At 72.0% G+C, this 15646-nt stretch overlaps 5 non-coding genes across 5 annotated transcripts; all 5 read left to right on the top strand.

Moving 5' to 3' along the window:
* The first annotated feature begins 2217 nt into the window (after window positions 1-2217).
* On the top strand, window positions 2218-2311 carry LOC128773226 (small nucleolar RNA SNORD116). Its single transcript, XR_008417503.1, has one exon. It is a non-coding gene; the product is annotated as a small nucleolar RNA SNORD116 (small nucleolar RNA).
* A 2740-nt stretch (window positions 2312-5051) lies between these two features.
* Window positions 5052-5145, top strand: LOC128773227 (small nucleolar RNA SNORD116). Its single transcript, XR_008417504.1, has one exon. It is a non-coding gene; the product is annotated as a small nucleolar RNA SNORD116 (small nucleolar RNA).
* Window positions 5146-7886: 2741 nt separating this feature from the next.
* LOC128773228 (small nucleolar RNA SNORD116) lies at window positions 7887-7980 on the top strand. Its single transcript, XR_008417505.1, has one exon. It is a non-coding gene; the product is annotated as a small nucleolar RNA SNORD116 (small nucleolar RNA).
* Window positions 7981-10723: 2743 nt separating this feature from the next.
* Window positions 10724-10817, top strand: LOC128773229 (small nucleolar RNA SNORD116). The gene has a single exon (XR_008417506.1). It is a non-coding gene; the product is annotated as a small nucleolar RNA SNORD116 (small nucleolar RNA).
* Window positions 10818-13558: 2741 nt separating this feature from the next.
* On the top strand, window positions 13559-13652 carry LOC128773230 (small nucleolar RNA SNORD116). The gene has a single exon (XR_008417507.1). It is a non-coding gene; the product is annotated as a small nucleolar RNA SNORD116 (small nucleolar RNA).
* Window positions 13653-15646: the final 1994 nt, after the last annotated feature.

Genomic DNA, 15646 nt, shown 5'->3' on the forward strand with positions numbered 1-15646 from the left:
CGGCGGCCATCCCTGGACACGAGCCCTTTCTCTCACTGACGTACGTGGAGCGGCCCCTGGCTCGGGCTTCTGGGCCAGGGCAAGAGGCCGGGCTGCGGCACCGGCCAGGTTGGAACCATCGGCCCTGCCCGGCGGCCACGCAAGGCGGCAAGTGGCGCCGGCGCTTCGGGCCCGGGGTGAAGTCGGCATGCCGTGCCGGCCGAAGGCCTGAACGGGAACGGCACGGTCCAGAGGGGACCGCGCCCTGGGGGAGTGCCCGGGCCTGCTCAGCCCTGGTGTCTCGTGGCGTCCCCGCGTCCGTCGTGGGTTACGCGGAGTCCTGCGGCCTCCTCCCGTGGATGGCAAAGTCAGTGGCTCCCAGGGCCGGCTTCAGGGTGCAGCGGTGTGGCACGGCGGTCCCCCTCCTCAGGGCCCTCCTGGCCGCTGGTCTCCGGAGGAAGGGCGCCAGGGGCGGTGGCCTTTCAACAGGGGCCCTCAACAGGGCCCCAGCCAAAGAGGCTGCCCCCCAGCCCCCGCCCGGGCCTGCCACGGAGGCGTTGTCTCCTCGGGCACGGAGCTGGTGGGGCCAAAGTAGACACCCCGGGAGGGACTGCCCCTTGCAGTCGGGCACGGTGTGCCTCCCGTCCTCTCGGGTGGGCCGCAGGTTCCTCTGCGGTGACCTGGCAGGCAGGCGCGGGCCTGCGATCCCTGAGGCCAGGCGCGGTGCCTCGGCCCCGCGGGCCGCTTGGCAGAGGTCCGTCTCCCGTGGCGAGGGCGACGTGGTCTCCTCTCGCTGCGGCCCTGGCCTGCGGGGCTGCAGCCCTTGTGTTCCCTGTGAGGGCCACGCGCGTGTTCCTGGGCCGTGGGCAGGGGCCACGTCGCCTGCCGCGGGCCGCATCCTTGCAAAGGTCAAAGCCTGTCTGCGGCTGCCCTCCCTGCAGCTTCCGGCCGTCGGCGGCCCGGTCCATTTGGCAGAGCTGGCGGGAGGGAATTTCCATGCAGGTGGGAACACACTCCCACGGAGCGGGCAGCCCAGGGAATGCTCGTTCCCTTGCGGGCCGGGGCCCTGGCGCCCCGTGGCCGTGGCCTCGCCGACTCCCTGGTAGGGAACGCGCACGCGGCTCGGTGGGCTTTGGCGCCGGCGTCAGTTGGGGGCCGGGCCCGGGCAGCCTAGCCGCCCCGGCCATTCTGGCGGAGTGGAGAGGTGGGGGCACCGTTTGTCCCGTGGCCGCCTGGGAGGGCGCTGCCTCGTCCTCTGCCCCGTAGCCTGCGGGCCAGGGCGGCCAGACTCCCTGGGGGCAGGTTTTGGGTTTCCCTGGGACCCCTGAGGTTCCATCCAGTGCTGGCTTCCACGGTGCACGTGGAAAGGGTGGGCAGCGGCGGGAACGGATGCGTGTGGAGGTCGGAGGGCACCGCGTGGCCAGAGAGTGTTTGGGAGGGGCAGGGCCTGGCCCGCGTCACTGGCCCAGAGGCGTCCAGCGCGGCTCCCTGGTGTGCAAGGCCACCGGGCCTGTGCCAGTCGCCTGACGCGACGCCGGGGCCAGGACCTGCGCCCCAGGCACGCGTGCTCTTGCGGGGACCCAGGCCGCCCGGCTCAGCAGCCCCCTACAGCCCCTAGCCCAGCCTCCCAGCACACGTGACCCTCCGTGCGCACGAAGAGGCACGCGCTCCCGCTCCCACAGTGCCCTGCGCCCGTGGCTTGTTGCCCGTCCGCAGGCAGCCCCAGGGGGGCCGAGGGACAGGACAGGCAGACGGACGCAAGGCGTGGTCGCGGATTCGTTCTGCCCGGCGTGGCGAGCGGAGCCCCTGGGTACCTTGGTGACGCCCGCGGGCGATTGCTCCCCCTTTCTCAGGTGCAGTGGCCACGCCAGGCTCGCGGTCGGCCGAGACACGAAGGCCTCCCTGGCCCCCGAGTGCCTGTGGTTTGCGGTACGGCCGGAAGAAGCGTGGCCCGGAACGGGCACCTTGCTGACGGGAGCGTCCAGACGGTAAGCCTTCCCTGGGTGTCAGCTCGTGCCCCTGGCCTTAGGCTTTCCCGGGGCTGCCCGAGAGGCCGCTAGTGCAGGTGGCCCGCTGGGCACGTGGGGTTTTGCTCCCAGAGGGGCCTGTCCGTTCCTCCGGCTCAGTGGCGTGGCTCTGCACGGCCCGGGCACCGGGAGGACCCTGAGTCCCTCGGCTTGCCCCGCTGAGCCACCCGGCCCGCCTGGGTCAGCCGGCCAGGCCGCCCAGAATGTGCTCGGATCGATGATGACTCCCTCAACAGCATTCCTTGGAAAAGCTGAACAAAATGAGTGAGAACTCCCTCCCGTCGTTCTCATCGAAACTGAGGTCCAGCACGTTGTCCGCCCCAGGGAAGGTAAGCGTCAGGGACAGCAGGCTTCCCATTGGTCACACCCCTGCAAGCAGCAGCACCCACGGCCTGCGCCTGGGAGAGGCTCGCGGGGTGTCTCCGGGTCAGGGAGCCGTTTCCCCACCTTCGCGGGCTTTCCACGGCTCGCAGGCAAGGAGCCTGAGGGCAATGAGCGGCATCTGAGGTCGAGTGGGGCAGCTGGTGCCCAAGGCCTAGGACTTCAAAGGCGTGTCTGTGGCACGGGCCCTGGGAGCCGGGGGCAGGGACCTGGCCGGCAGGGCCCGCGGGCAGTGGCTGGCGACTGGGGTCGAGTGGGGCAGCTGGTCCCCCCCAAGGCCTGGGACTTCACCGGCGTGTCTTGTGGCACCGGCCCTTGGGAGTCGAGGGCTGGGGCCTGCGAGGGCCCGGAGGGCTGTGCGGGCCTAAGCGCGCGGCGGTGTGTGTTGAGGGGCCGGGCGAGGCAAGCCTGGCGGGCCGTGGGGGGCGCGGGAGCCCCAGCCCGAGGCGGCGGCCATCCCTGGACACGAGCCCTTTCTCTCACTGACGTACGTGGAGCGGCCCCTGGCTCGGGCTTCTGGGCCAGGGCAAGAGGCCGGGCTGCGGCACCGGCCAGGTTGGAACCATCGGCCCTGCCCGGCGGCCACGCAAGGCGGCAAGTGGCGCCGGCGCTTCGGGCCCGGGGTGAAGTCGGCATGCCGTGCCGGCCGAAGGCCTGAACGGGAACGGCACGGTCCAGAGGGGACCGCGCCCTGGGGGAGTGCCCGGGCCTGCTCAGCCCTGGTGTCTCGTGGCGTCCCCGCGTCCGTCGTGGGTTACGCGGAGTCCTGCGGCCTCCTCCCGTGGATGGCAAAGTCAGTGGCTCCCAGGGCCGGCTTCAGGGTGCAGCGGTGTGGCACGGCGGTCCCCCTCCTCAGGGCCCTCCTGGCCGCTGGTCTCCGGAGGAAGGGCGCCAGGGGCGGTGGCCTTTCAACAGGGGCCCTCAACAGGGCCCCGGCCAAAGAGGCTGCCCCCCAGCCCCCGCCCGGGCCTGCCACGGAGGCGTTGTCTCCTCGGGCACGGAGCTGGTGGGGCCAAAGTAGACACCCCGGGAGGGACTGCCCCTTGCAGTCGGGCACGGTGTGCCTCCCGTCCTCTCGGGTGGGCCGCAGGTTCCTCTGCGGTGACCTGGCAGGCAGGCGCGGGCCTGCGATCCCTGAGGCCAGGCGCGGTGCCTCGGCCCCGCGGGCCGCTTGGCAGAGGTCCGTCTCCCGTGGCGAGGGCGACGTGGTCTCCTCTCGCTGCGGCCCTGGCCTGCGGGGCTGCAGCCCTTGTGTTCCCTGTGAGGGCCACGCGCGTGTTCCTGGGCCGTGGGCAGGGGCCACGTCGCCTGCCGCGGGCCGCATCCTTGCAAAGGTCAAAGCCTGTCTGCGGCTGCCCTCCCTGCAGCTTCCGGCCGTCGGCGGCCCGGTCCATTTGGCAGAGCTGGCGGGAGGGAATTTCCATGCAGGTGGGAACACACTCCCACGGAGCGGGCAGCCCAGGGAATGCTCGTTCCCTTGCGGGCCGGGGCCCTGGCGCCCCGTGGCCGTGGCCTCGCCGACTCCCTGGTAGGGAACGCGCACGCGGCTCGGTGGGCTTTGGCGCCGGCGTCAGTTGGGGGCCGGGCCCGGGCTGCCTAGCCGCCCCGGCCATTCTGGCGGAGTGGAGAGGTGGGGGCACCGTTTGTCCCGTGGCCGCCTGGGAGGGCGCTGCCTCGTCCTCTGCCCCGTAGCCTGCGGGCCAGGGCAGCCAGACTCCCTGGGGGCAGGTTTTGGGTTTCCCTGGGACCCCTGAGGTTCCATCCAGTGCTGGCTTCCACGGTGCACGTGGAAAGGGTGGGCAGCGGCGGGAACGGATGCGTGTGGAGGTCGGAGGGCACCGCGTGGCCAGAGAGTGTTTGGGAGGGGCAGGGCCCGGCCCGCGTCAGTGGCCCAGAGGCGTCCAGCGCGGCTCCCTGGTGTGCAAGGCCACCGGGCCTGTGCCAGTCGCCTGACGCGACGCCGGGGCCAGGACCTGCGCCCCAGGCACGCGTGCTCTTGCGGGGACCCAGGCCGCCCGGCTCAGCAGCCCCCTACAGCCCCTAGCCCAGCCTCCCAGCACACGTGACCCTCCGTGCGCACGAAGAGGCACGCGCTCCCGCTCCCACAGTGCCCTGCGCCCGTGGCTTGTTGCCCGTCCGCAGGCAGCCCCAGGGGGCCGAGGGACAGGACAGGCAGACGGACGCAAGGCGTGGTCGCGGATTCGTTCTGCCCGGCGTGGCGAGCGGAGCCCCTGGGTACCTTGGTGACGCCCGCGGGCGATTGCTCCCCCTTTCTCAGGTGCAGTGGCCACGCCAGGCTCGCGGTCGGCCGAGACACGAAGGCCTCCCTGGCCCCCGAGTGCCTGTGGTTTGCGGTACGGCCGGAAGAAGCGTGGCCCGGAACGGGCACCTTGCTGACGGGAGCGTCCAGACGGTAAGCCTTCCCTGGGTGTCAGCTCGTGCCCCTGGCCTTAGGCTTTCCCGGGGCTGCCCGAGAGGCCGCTAGTGCAGGTGGCCCGCTGGGCACGTGGGGTTTTGCTCCCAGAGGGGCCTGTCCGTTCCTCCGGCTCAGTGGCGTGGCTCTGCCCGGCCCCGGGCACCGGGAGGACCCTGAGTCCCTCGGCTTGCCCCGCTGAGCCACCCGGCCCGCCTGGGTCAGCCGGCCAGGCCGCCCAGAATGTGCTCGGATCGATGATGACTCCCTCAACAGCATTCCTTGGAAAAGCTGAACAAAATGAGTGAGAACTCCCTCCCGTCGTTCTCATCGAAACTGAGGTCCAGCACGTTGTCCGCCCCAGGGAAGGTAAGCGTCAGGGACAGCAGGCTTCCCATTGGTCACACCCCTGCAAGCAGCAGCACCCACGGCCTGCGCCTGGGAGAGGCTCGCGGGGTGTCTCCGGGTCAGGGAGCCGTTTCCCCACCTTCGCGGGCTTTCCACGGCTCGCAGGCAAGGAGCCTGAGGGCAATGAGCGGCATCTGAGGTCGAGTGGGGCAGCTGGTGCCCAAGGCCTAGGACTTCAAAGGCGTGTCTGTGGCACGGGCCCTGGGAGCCGGGGGCAGGGACCTGGCCGGCAGGGCCCGCGGGCAGTGGCTGGCGACTGGGGTCGAGTGGGGCAGCTCCGGCGTGTCTTGTGGCACCGGCCCTTGGGAGTCGAGGGCTGGGGCCTGCGAGGGCCCGGAGGGCTGTGCGGGCCTAAGCGCGCGGCGGTGTGTGTTGAGGGGCCGGGCGAGGCAAGCCTGGCGGGCCGTGGGGGGCGCGGGGAGCCCCAGCCCGAGGCGGCGGCCATCCCTGGACACGAGCCCTTTCTCTCACTGACGTACGTGGAGCGGCCCCTGGCTCGGGCTTCTGGGCCAGGGCAAGAGGGCCGGGCTGCGGCACCGGCCAGGTTTGGAACCATCGGCCCTGCCCGGCGGCCACGCAAAGGCGGGCAAGTGGCGCCGGCGCTTCGGGCCCGGGGTGAAGTCGGCATGCCGTGCCGGCCGAAAGGCCTGAACGGGAACGGCACGGTCCAGAGGGGACCGCGCCCTGGGGGAGTGCCCCGGGCCTGCTCAGCCCTGGTGTCTCGTGGCGTCCCCGCGTCCGTCGTGGGTTACGCGGAGTCCTGCGGCCTCCTCCCGTGGATGGCAAAGTCAGTGGCTCCCAGGGCCGGCTTCAGGGTTTGCAGCGGGTGTGGCACGGCGGTCCCCCCTCCTCAGGGCCCTCCTGGCCGCTGGTCTCCGGAGGAAGGGCGCCAGGGGCGGGTGGCCTTTCAACAGGGGCCCTCAACAGGGCCCCGGCCAAAGAGGCTGCCCCCCAGCCCCCGCCCGGGCCTGCCACGGAGGCGTTTGTCTCCTCGGGCACGGAGCTGGTGGGGCCAAAGTAGACACCCCGGGAGGGACTGCCCCTTGCAGTCGGGCACGGTGTGCCTCCCGTCCTCTCGGGTGTGGGCCGCAGGTTTCCTGTGCGGTGACCTGGCAGGCAGAGCGCGGGCCTGCGATCCCTGAGGCCAGGCGCGGTGCCTCGGTCCCCGCGGGCCGCTTGGCAGAGGTCCGTCTCCCGTGGCGAGGGCGACGTGGTCTCCTCTCGCTGCGGCCCTGGCCTGCGGGGCTGCAGCCCTTGTGTTCCCTGTGAGGGCCACGCGCGTGTTCCTGGGCCGTGGGCAGGGGCCACGTCGCCTGCCGCGGGCCGCATCCTTGCAAAGGTCAAAGCCTGTCTGCGGCTGCCCTCCCTGCAGCTTCCGGCCGTCGGCGGCCCGGTCCATTTGGCAGAGCTGGCGGGAGGGAATTTCCATGCAGGTGGGAACACACTCCCACGGAGCGGGCAGCCCAGGGGAATGCTCGTTCCCTTGCGGGCCCGGGGCCCTGGCGCCCCGTGGCCGTGGCCTCGCCGACTCCCTGGTAGGGAAACGCGCACGCGGCTCGGTGGGCTTTGGCGCCCGGCGTCAGTTGGGGGCCGGGGCCCCGGGCAGCCTAGCCGCCCCGGCCATTCTGGCGGAGTGGAGAGGTGGGTGGCACCGTTTGTCCCGTGGCCGCCTGGGAGGGCGCTGCCTCGTCCTCTGCCCCGTAGCCTGCGGGCCAGGGCGGCCAGACTCCCTGGGGGCAGGTTTTGGGTTTCCCTGGGAGCCCTGAGGTTCCATCCAGCGCTGGCTTCCACGGTGCACGTGGAAAGGGTGGGCAGCGGCAGGGAACGGATGCGTGTGGAGGTCGGAGGGCACCGCGTGGCCAGAGAGTGTTTGGGAGGGGCAGGGCCCGGCCCGCGTCAGTGGCCCAGAGGCGTCCAGCGCGGCTCCCTGGTGTGCAAGGCCACCGGGCCTGTGCCAGTCGCCTGACGCGACGCCGGGGCCAGGACCTGCGCCCCAGGCACGCGTGCTCTTGCGGGGACCCAGGCCGCCCGGCTCAGCAGCCCCCTACAGCCCCTAGCCCAGCCTCCCAGCACACGTGACCCTCCGTGCGCACGAAGAGGCACGCGCTCCCGCTCCCACAGTGCCCTGCGCCCGTGGCTTGTTGCCCGTCCGCAGGCAGCCCCAGGGGGCCGAGGGACAGGACAGGCAGACGGACGCAAGGCGTGGTCGCGGATTCGTTCTGCCCGGCGTGGCGAGCGGAGCCCCTGGGTACCTTGGTGACGCCCGCGGGCGATTGCTCCCCCTTTCTCAGGTGCAGTGGCCACGCCAGGCTCGCGGTCGGCCGAGACACAAAGGCCTCCCTGGCCCCCGAGTGCCTGTGGTTTGCGGTACGGCCGGAAGAAGCGTGGCCCGGAACGGGCACCTTGCTGACGGGAGCGTCCAGACGGTAAGCCTTCCCTGGGTGTCAGCTCGTGCCCCTGGCCTTAGGCTTTCCCGGGGCTGCCCGAGAGGCCGCTAGTGCAGGTGGCCCGCTGGGCACGTGGGGTTTTGCTCCCAGAGGGGCCTGTCCGTTCCTCCGGCTCAGTGGCGTGGCTCTGCCCGGCCCCGGGCACCGGGAGGACCCTGAGTCCCCTCGGCTTGCCCCGCTGAGCCACCCGGCCCGCCTGGGTCAGCCGGCCAGGCCGCCCAGAATGTGCTCGGATCGATGATGACTCCCTCAACAGCATTCCTTGGAAAAGCTGAACAAAATGAGTGAGAACTCCCTCCCGTCGTTCTCATCGAAACTGAGGTCCAGCACGTTGTCCGCCCCAGGGAAGGTAAGCGTCAGGGACAGCAGGCTTCCCATTGGTCACACCCCTGCAAGCAGCAGCACCCACGGCCTGCGCCTGGGAGAGGCTCGCGGGGTGTCTCCGGGTCAGGGAGCCGTTTCCCCCACCTTCGCGGGCTTTCCACGGCTCGCAGGCAAGGAGCCTGAGGGCAATGAGCGGCATCTGAGGTCGAGTGGGGCAGCTGGTGCCCAAGGCCTAGGACTTCAAAGGCGTGTCTGTGGCACGGGCCCTGGGAGCCGGGGGCAGGGACCTGGCCGGCAGGGCCCGCGGGCAGTGGCTGGCGACTGGGGTCGAGTGGGGCAGCTGGTCCCCCCCAAGGCCTGGGACTTCACCGGCGTGTCTTGTGGCACCGGCCCTTGGGAGTCGAGGGCTGGGGCCTGCGAGGGCCCGGAGGGCTGTGCGGGCCTAAGCGCGCGGCGGTGTGTGTTGAGGGGCCGGGCGAGGCAAGCCTGGCGGGCCGTGGGGGGCGCGGGAGCCCCAGCCCGAGGCGGCGGCCATCCCTGGACACGAGCCCTTTCTCTCACTGACGTACGTGGAGCGGCCCCTGGCTCGGGCTTCTGGGCCAGGGCAAGAGGCCGGGCTGCGGCACCGGCCAGGTTGGAACCATCGGCCCTGCCCGGCGGCCACGCAAGGCGGCAAGTGGCGCCGGCGCTTCGGGCCCGGGGTGAAGTCGGCATGCCGTGCCGGCCGAAGGCCTGAACGGGAACGGCACGGTCCAGAGGGGACCGCGCCCTGGGGGAGTGCCCGGGCCTGCTCAGCCCTGGTGTCTCGTGGCGTCCCCAGCGTCCGTCGTGGGTTACGCGGAGTCCTGCGGCCTCCTCCCGTGGATGGCAAAGTCAGTGGCTCCCAGGGCCGGCTTCAGGGTGCAGCGGTGTGGCACGGCGGTCCCCCTCCTCAGGGCCCTCCTGGCCGCTGGTCTCCGGAGGAAGGGCGCCAGGGGCGGTGGCCTTTCAACAGGGGCCCTCAACAGGGCCCCGGCCAAAGAGGCTGCCCCCCAGCCCCCGCCCGGGCCTGCCACGGAGGCGTTGTCTCCTCGGGCACGGAGCTGGTGGGGCCAAAGTAGACACCCCGGGAGGGACTGCCCCTTGCAGTCGGGCACGGTGTGCCTCCCGTCCTCTCGGGTGGGCCGCAGGTTCCTCTGCGGTGACCTGGCAGGCAGGCGCGGGCCTGCGATCCCTGAGGCCAGGCGCGGTGCCTCGGCCCCGCGGGCCGCTTGGCAGAGGTCCGTCTCCCGTGGCGAGGGCGACGTGGTCTCCTCTCGCTGCGGCCCTGGCCTGCGGGGCTGCAGCCCTTGTGTTCCCTGTGAGGGCCACGCGCGTGTTCCTGGGCCGTGGGCAGGGGCCACGTCGCCTGCCGCGGGCCGCATCCTTGCAAAGGTCAAAGCCTGTCTGCGGCTGCCCTCCCTGCAGCTTCCGGCCGTCGGCGGCCCGGTCCATTTGGCAGAGCTGGCGGGAGGGAATTTCCATGCAGGTGGGAACACACTCCCACGGAGCGGGCAGCCCAGGGAATGCTCGTTCCCTTGCGGGCCGGGGCCCTGGCGCCCCGTGGCCGTGGCCTCGCCGACTCCCTGGTAGGGAACGCGCACGCGGCTCGGTGGGCTTTGGCGCCGGCGTCAGTTGGGGGCCGGGCCCGGGCAGCCTAGCCGCCCCGGCCATTCTGGCGGAGTGGAGAGGTGGGGGGCACCGTTTGTCCCGTGGCCGCCTGGGAGGGCGCTGCCTCGTCCTCTGCCCCGTAGCCTGCGGGCCAGGGCGGCCAGACTCCCTGGGGGCAGGTTTTGGGTTTCCCTGGGAGCCCTGAGGTTCCATCCAGCGCTGGCTTCCACGGTGCACGTGGAAAGGGTGGGCAGCGGCGGGAACGGATGCGTGTGGAGGTCGGAGGGCACCGCGTGGCCAGAGAGTGTTTGGGAGGGGCAGGGCCCGGCCCGCGTCAGTGGCCCAGAGGCGTCCAGCGCGGCTCCCTGGTGTGCAAGGCCACCGGGCCTGTGCCAGTCGCCTGACGCGACGCCGGGGCCAGGACCTGCGCCCCAGGCACGCGTGCTCTTGCGGGGACCCAGGCCGCCCGGCTCAGCAGCCCCCTACAGCCCCTAGCCCAGCCTCCCAGCACACGTGACCCTCCGTGCGCACGAAGAGGCACGCGCTCCCGCTCCCACAGTGCCCTGCGCCCGTGGCTTGTTGCCCGTCCGCAGGCAGCCCCAGGGGGCCGAGGGACAGGACAGGCAGACGGACGCAAGGCGTGGTCGCGGATTCGTTCTGCCCGGCGTGGCGAGCGGAGCCCCTGGGTACCTTGGTGACGCCCGCGGGCGATTGCTCCCCCTTTCTCAGGTGCAGTGGCCACGCCAGGCTCGCGGTCGGCCGAGACACGAAGGCCTCCCTGGCCCCCGAGTGCCTGTGGTTTGCGGTACGGCCGGAAGAAGCGTGGCCCGGAACGGGCACCTTGCTGACGGGAGCGTCCAGACGGTAAGCCTTCCCTGGGTGTCAGCTCGTGCCCCTGGCCTTAGGCTTTCCCGGGGCTGCCCGAGAGGCCGCTAGTGCAGGTGGCCCGCTGGGCACGTGGGGTTTTGCTCCCAGAGGGGCCTGTCCGTTCCTCCGGCTCAGTGGCGTGGCTCTGCCCGGCCCCGGGCACCGGGAGGACCCTGAGTCCCTCGGCTTGCCCCGCTGAGCCACCCGGCCCGCCTGGGTCAGCCGGCCAGGCCGCCCAGAATGTGCTCGGATCGATGATGACTCCCTCAACAGCATTCCTTGGAAAAGCTGAACAAAATGAGTGAGAACTCCCTCCCGTCGTTCTCATCGAAACTGAGGTCCAGCACGTTGTCCGCCCCAGGGAAGGTAAGCGTCAGGGACAGCAGGCTTCCCATTGGTCACACCCCTGCAAGCAGCAGCACCCACGGCCTGCGCCTGGGAGAGGCTCGCGGGGTGTCTCCGGGTCAGGGAGCCGTTTCCCCACCTTCGCGGGCTTTCCACGGCTCGCAGGCAAGGAGCCTGAGGGCAATGAGCGGCATCTGAGGTCGAGTGGGGCAGCTGGTGCCCAAGGCCTAGGACTTCAAAGGCGTGTCTGTGGCACGGGCCCTGGGAGCCGGGGGCAGGGACCTGGCCGGCAGGGCCCGCGGGCAGTGGCTGGCGACTGGGGTCGAGTGGGGCAGCTGGTCCCCCCCAAGGCCTGGGACTTCACCGGCGTGTCTTGTGGCACCGGCCCTTGGGAGTCGAGGGCTGGGGCCTGCGAGGGCCCGGAGGGCTGTGCGGGCCTAAGCGCGCGGCGGTGTGTGTTGAGGGGCCGGGCGAGGCAAGCCTGGCGGGCCGTGGGGGGCGCGGGAGCCCCAGCCCGAGGCGGCGGCCATCCCTGGACACGAGCCCTTTCTCTCACTGACGTACGTGGAGCGGCCCCTGGCTCGGGCTTCTGGGCCAGGGCAAGAGGCCGGGCTGCGGCACCGGCCAGGTTGGAACCATCGGCCCTGCCCGGCGGCCACGCAAGGCGGCAAGTGGCGCCGGCGCTTCGGGCCCGGGGTGAAGTCGGCATGCCGTGCCGGCCGAAGGCCTGAACGGGAACGGCACGGTCCAGAGGGGACCGCGCCCTGGGGGAGTGCCCGGGCCTGCTCAGCCCTGGTGTCTCGTGGCGTCCCCGCGTCCGTCGTGGGTTACGCGGAGTCCTGCGGCCTCCTCCCGTGGATGGCAAAGTCAGTGGCTCCCAGGGCCGGCTTCAGGGTGCAGCGGTGTGGCACGGCGGTCCCCCTCCTCAGGGCCCTCCTGGCCGCTGGTCTCCGGAGGAAGGGCGCCAGGGGCGGTGGCCTTTCAACAGGGGCCCTCAACAGGGCCCCGGCCAAAGAGGCTGCCCCCCAGCCCCCGCCCGGGCCTGCCACGGAGGCGTTGTCTCCTCGGGCACGGAGCTGGTGGGGCCAAAGTAGACACCCCGGGAGGGACTGCCCCTTGCAGTCGGGCACGGTGTGCCTCCCGTCCTCTCGGGTGGGCCGCAGGTTCCTCTGCGGTGACCTGGCAGGCAGGCGCGGGCCTGCGATCCCTGAGGCCAGGCGCGGTGCCTCGGCCCCCGCGGGCCGCTTGGCAGAGGTCCGTCTCCCGTGGCGAGGGCGACGTGGTCTCCTCTCGCTGCGGCCCTGGCCTGCGGGGCTGCAGCCCTTGTGTTCCCTGTGAGGGCCACGCGCGTGTTCCTGGGCCGTGGGCAGGGGCCACGTCGCCTGCCGCGGGCCGCATCCTTGCAAAGGTCAAAGCCTGTCTGCGGCTGCCCTCCCTGCAGCTTCCGGCCGTCGGCGGCCCGGTCCATTTGGCAGAGCTGGCGGGAGGGAATTTCCATGCAGGTGGGAACACACTCCCACGGAGCGGGCAGCCCAGGGAATGCTCGTTCCCTTGCGGGCCGGGGCCCTGGCGCCCCGTGGCCGTGGCCTCGCCGACTCCCTGGTAGGGAACGCGCACGCGGCTCGGTGGGCTTTGGCGCCGGCGTCAGTTGGGGGCCGGGCCCGGGCAGCCTAGCCGCCCCGGCCATTCTGGCGGAGTGGAGAGGTGGGGGCACCGTTTGTCCCGTGGCCGCCTGGGAGGGCGCTGCCTCGTCCTCTGCCCCGTAGCCTGCGGGCCAGGGCGGCCAGACTCCCTGGGGGCAGGTTTTGGGTTTCCCTGGGAGCCCTGAGGTTCCATCCAGCGCTGGCTTCCACGGTGCACGTGGAAAGGGTGGGCAGCGGCGGGAACGGATGCGTGTGGAGGTCGGAGGGCACCGCGTGGCCAGAGAGTGTTTGGGAGGGGCAGGGCCCGGCCCGCGTCAGTGGCCCAGAGGCGTCCAGCGCGGCTCCCTGGTGTGCAAGGCCACCGGGCCTGTGCCAGTCGCCTGACGCGACGCCGGGGCCAGGACCTGCGCCCCAGGCACGCGTGCTCTTGCGGGGACCCAGGCCGCCCGGCTCAGCAGCCCCCTACAGCCCCTAGCCCAGCCTCCCAGCACACGTGACCCTCCGTGCGCACGAAGAGGCACGCGCTCCCGCTCCCACAGTGCCCTGCGCCCGTGGCTTGTTGCCCGTCCGCAGGCAGCCCCAGGGGGCCGAGGGACAGGACAGGCAGACGGACGCAAGGCGTGGTCGCGGATTCGTTCTGCCCGGCGTGGCGAGCGGAGCCCCTGGGTACCTTGGTGACGCCCGCGGGCGATTGCTCCCCCTTTCTCAGGTGCAGTGGCCACGCCAGGCTCGCGGTCGGCCGAGACACGAAGGCCTCCCTGGCCCCCGAGTGCCTGTGGTTTGCGGTACGGCCGGAAGAAGCGTGGCCCGGAACGGGCACCTTGCTGACGGGAGCGTCCAGACGGTAAGCCTTCCCTGGGTGTCAGCTCGTGCCCCTGGCCTTAGGCTTTCCCGGGGCTGCCCGAGAGGCCGCTAGTGCAGGTGGCCCGCTGGGCACGTGGGGTTTTGCTCCCAGAGGGGCCTGTCCGTTCCTCCGGCTCAGTGGCGTGGCTCTGCCCGGCCCCGGGCACCGGGAGGACCCTGAGTCCCTCGGCTTGCCCCGCTGAGCCACCCGGCCCGCCTGGGTCAGCCGGCCAGGCCGCCCAGAATGTGCTCGGATCGATGATGACTCCCTCAACAGCATTCCTTGGAAAAGCTGAACAAAATGAGTGAGAACTCCCTCCCGTCGTTCTCATCGAAACTGAGGTCCAGCACGTTGTCCGCCCCAGGGAAGGTAAGCGTCAGGGACAGCAGGCTTCCCATTGGTCACACCCCTGCAAGCAGCAGCACCCATGGCCTGCGCCTGGGAGAGGCTCGCGGGGTGTCTCCGGGTCAGGGAGCCGTTTCCCCACCTTCGCGGGCTTTCCACGGCTCGCAGGCAAGGAGCCTGAGGGCAATGAGCGGCATCTGAGGTCGAGTGGGGCAGCTGGTGCCCAAGGCCTAGGACTTCAAAGGCGTGTCTGTGGCACGGGCCCTGGGAGCCGGGGGCAGGGACCTGGCCGGCAGGGCCCGCGGGCAGTGGCTGGCGACTGGGGTCGAGTGGGGCAGCTGGTCCCCCCCAAGGCCTGGGACTTCACCGGCGTGTCTTGTGGCACCGGCCCTTGGGAGTCGAGGGCTGGGGCCTGCGAGGGCCCGGAGGGCTGTGCGGGCCTAAGCGCGCGGCGGTGTGTGTTGAGGGGCCGGGCGAGGCAAGCCTGGCGGGCCGTGGGGGGCGCGGGAGCCCCAGCCCGAGGCGGCGGCCATCCCTGGACACGAGCCCTTTCTCTCACTGACGTACGTGGAGCGGCCCCTGGCTCGGGCTTCTGGGCCAGGGCAAGAGGCCGGGCTGCGGCACCGGCCAGGTTGGAACCATCGGCCCTGCCCGGCGGCCACGCAAGGCGGCAAGTGGCGCCGGCGCTTCGGGCCCGGGGTGAAGTCGGCATGCCGTGCCGGCCGAAGGCCTGAACGGGAACGGCACGGTCCAGAGGGGACCGCGCCCTGGGGGAGTGCCCGGGCCTGCTCAGCCCTGGTGTCTCGTGGCGTCCCCGCGTCCGTCGTGGGTTACGCGGAGTCCTGCGGCCTCCTCCCGTGGATGGCAAAGTCAGTGGCTCCCAGGGCCGGCTTCAGGGTGCAGCGGTGTGGCACGGCGGTCCCCCTCCTCAGGGCCCTCCTGGCCGCTGGTCTCCGGAGAAAGGGCGCCAGGGGCGGTGGCCTTTCAACAGGGGCCCTCAACAGGGCCCCGGCCAAAGAGGCTGCCCCCCAGCCCCCGCCCGGGCCTGCCACGGAGGCGTTGTCTCCTCGGGCACGGAGCTGGTGGGGCCAAAGTAGACACCCCGGGAGGGACTGCCCCTTGCAGTCGGGCACGGTGTGCCTCCCGTCCTCTCGGGTGGGCCGCAGGTTCCTCTGCGGTGACCTGGCAGGCAGGCGCGGGCCTGCGATCCCTGAGGCCAGGCGCGGTGCCTCGGCCCCGCGGGCCGCTTGGCAGAGGTCCGTCTCCCGTGGCGAGGGCGACGTGGTCTCCTCTCGCTGCGGCCCTGGCCTGCGGGGCTGCAGCCCTTGTGTTCCCTGTGAGGGCCACGCGCGTGTTCCTGGGCCGTGGGCAGGGGCCACGTCGCCTGCCGCGGGCCGCATCCTTGCAAAGGTCAAAGCCTGTCTGCGGCTGCCCTCCCTGCAGCTTCCGGCCGTCGGCGGCCCGGTCCATTTGGCAGAGCTGGCGGGAGGGAATTTCCATGCAGGTGGGAACACACTCCCACGGAGCGGGCAGCCCAGGGAATGCTCGTTCCCTTGCGGGCCGGGGCCCTGGCGCCCCGTGGCCGTGGCCTCGCCGACTCCCTGGTAGGGAACGCGCACGCGGCTCGGTGGGCTTTGGCGCCGGCGTCAGTTGGGGGCCGGGCCCCGGGCAGCCTAGCCGCCCCGGCCATTCTGGCGGAGTGGAGAGGTGGGGGCACCGTTTGTCCCGTGGCCGCCTGGGAGGGCGCTGCCTCGTCCTCTGCCCCGTAGCCTGCGGGCCAGGGCGGCCAGACTCCCTGGGGGCAGGTTTTGGGTTTCCCTGGGAGCCCTGAGGTTCCATCCAGCGCTGGCTTCCACGGTGCACGTGGAAAGGGTGGGCAGCGGCGGGAACGGATGCGTGTGGAGGTCGGAGGGCACCGCGTGGCCAGAGAGTGTTTGGGAGGGGCAGGGCCCGGCCCGCGTCAGTGGCCCAGAGGCGTCCAGCGCGGCTCCCTG

This window comes from Panthera pardus, unplaced genomic scaffold (assembly GCF_024362965.1).
Source record: "Panthera pardus isolate Hobbes unplaced genomic scaffold, ASM2436296v1 HiC_scaffold_24, whole genome shotgun sequence".
Lineage (NCBI taxonomy): Eukaryota > Metazoa > Chordata > Mammalia > Carnivora > Felidae > Panthera > Panthera pardus.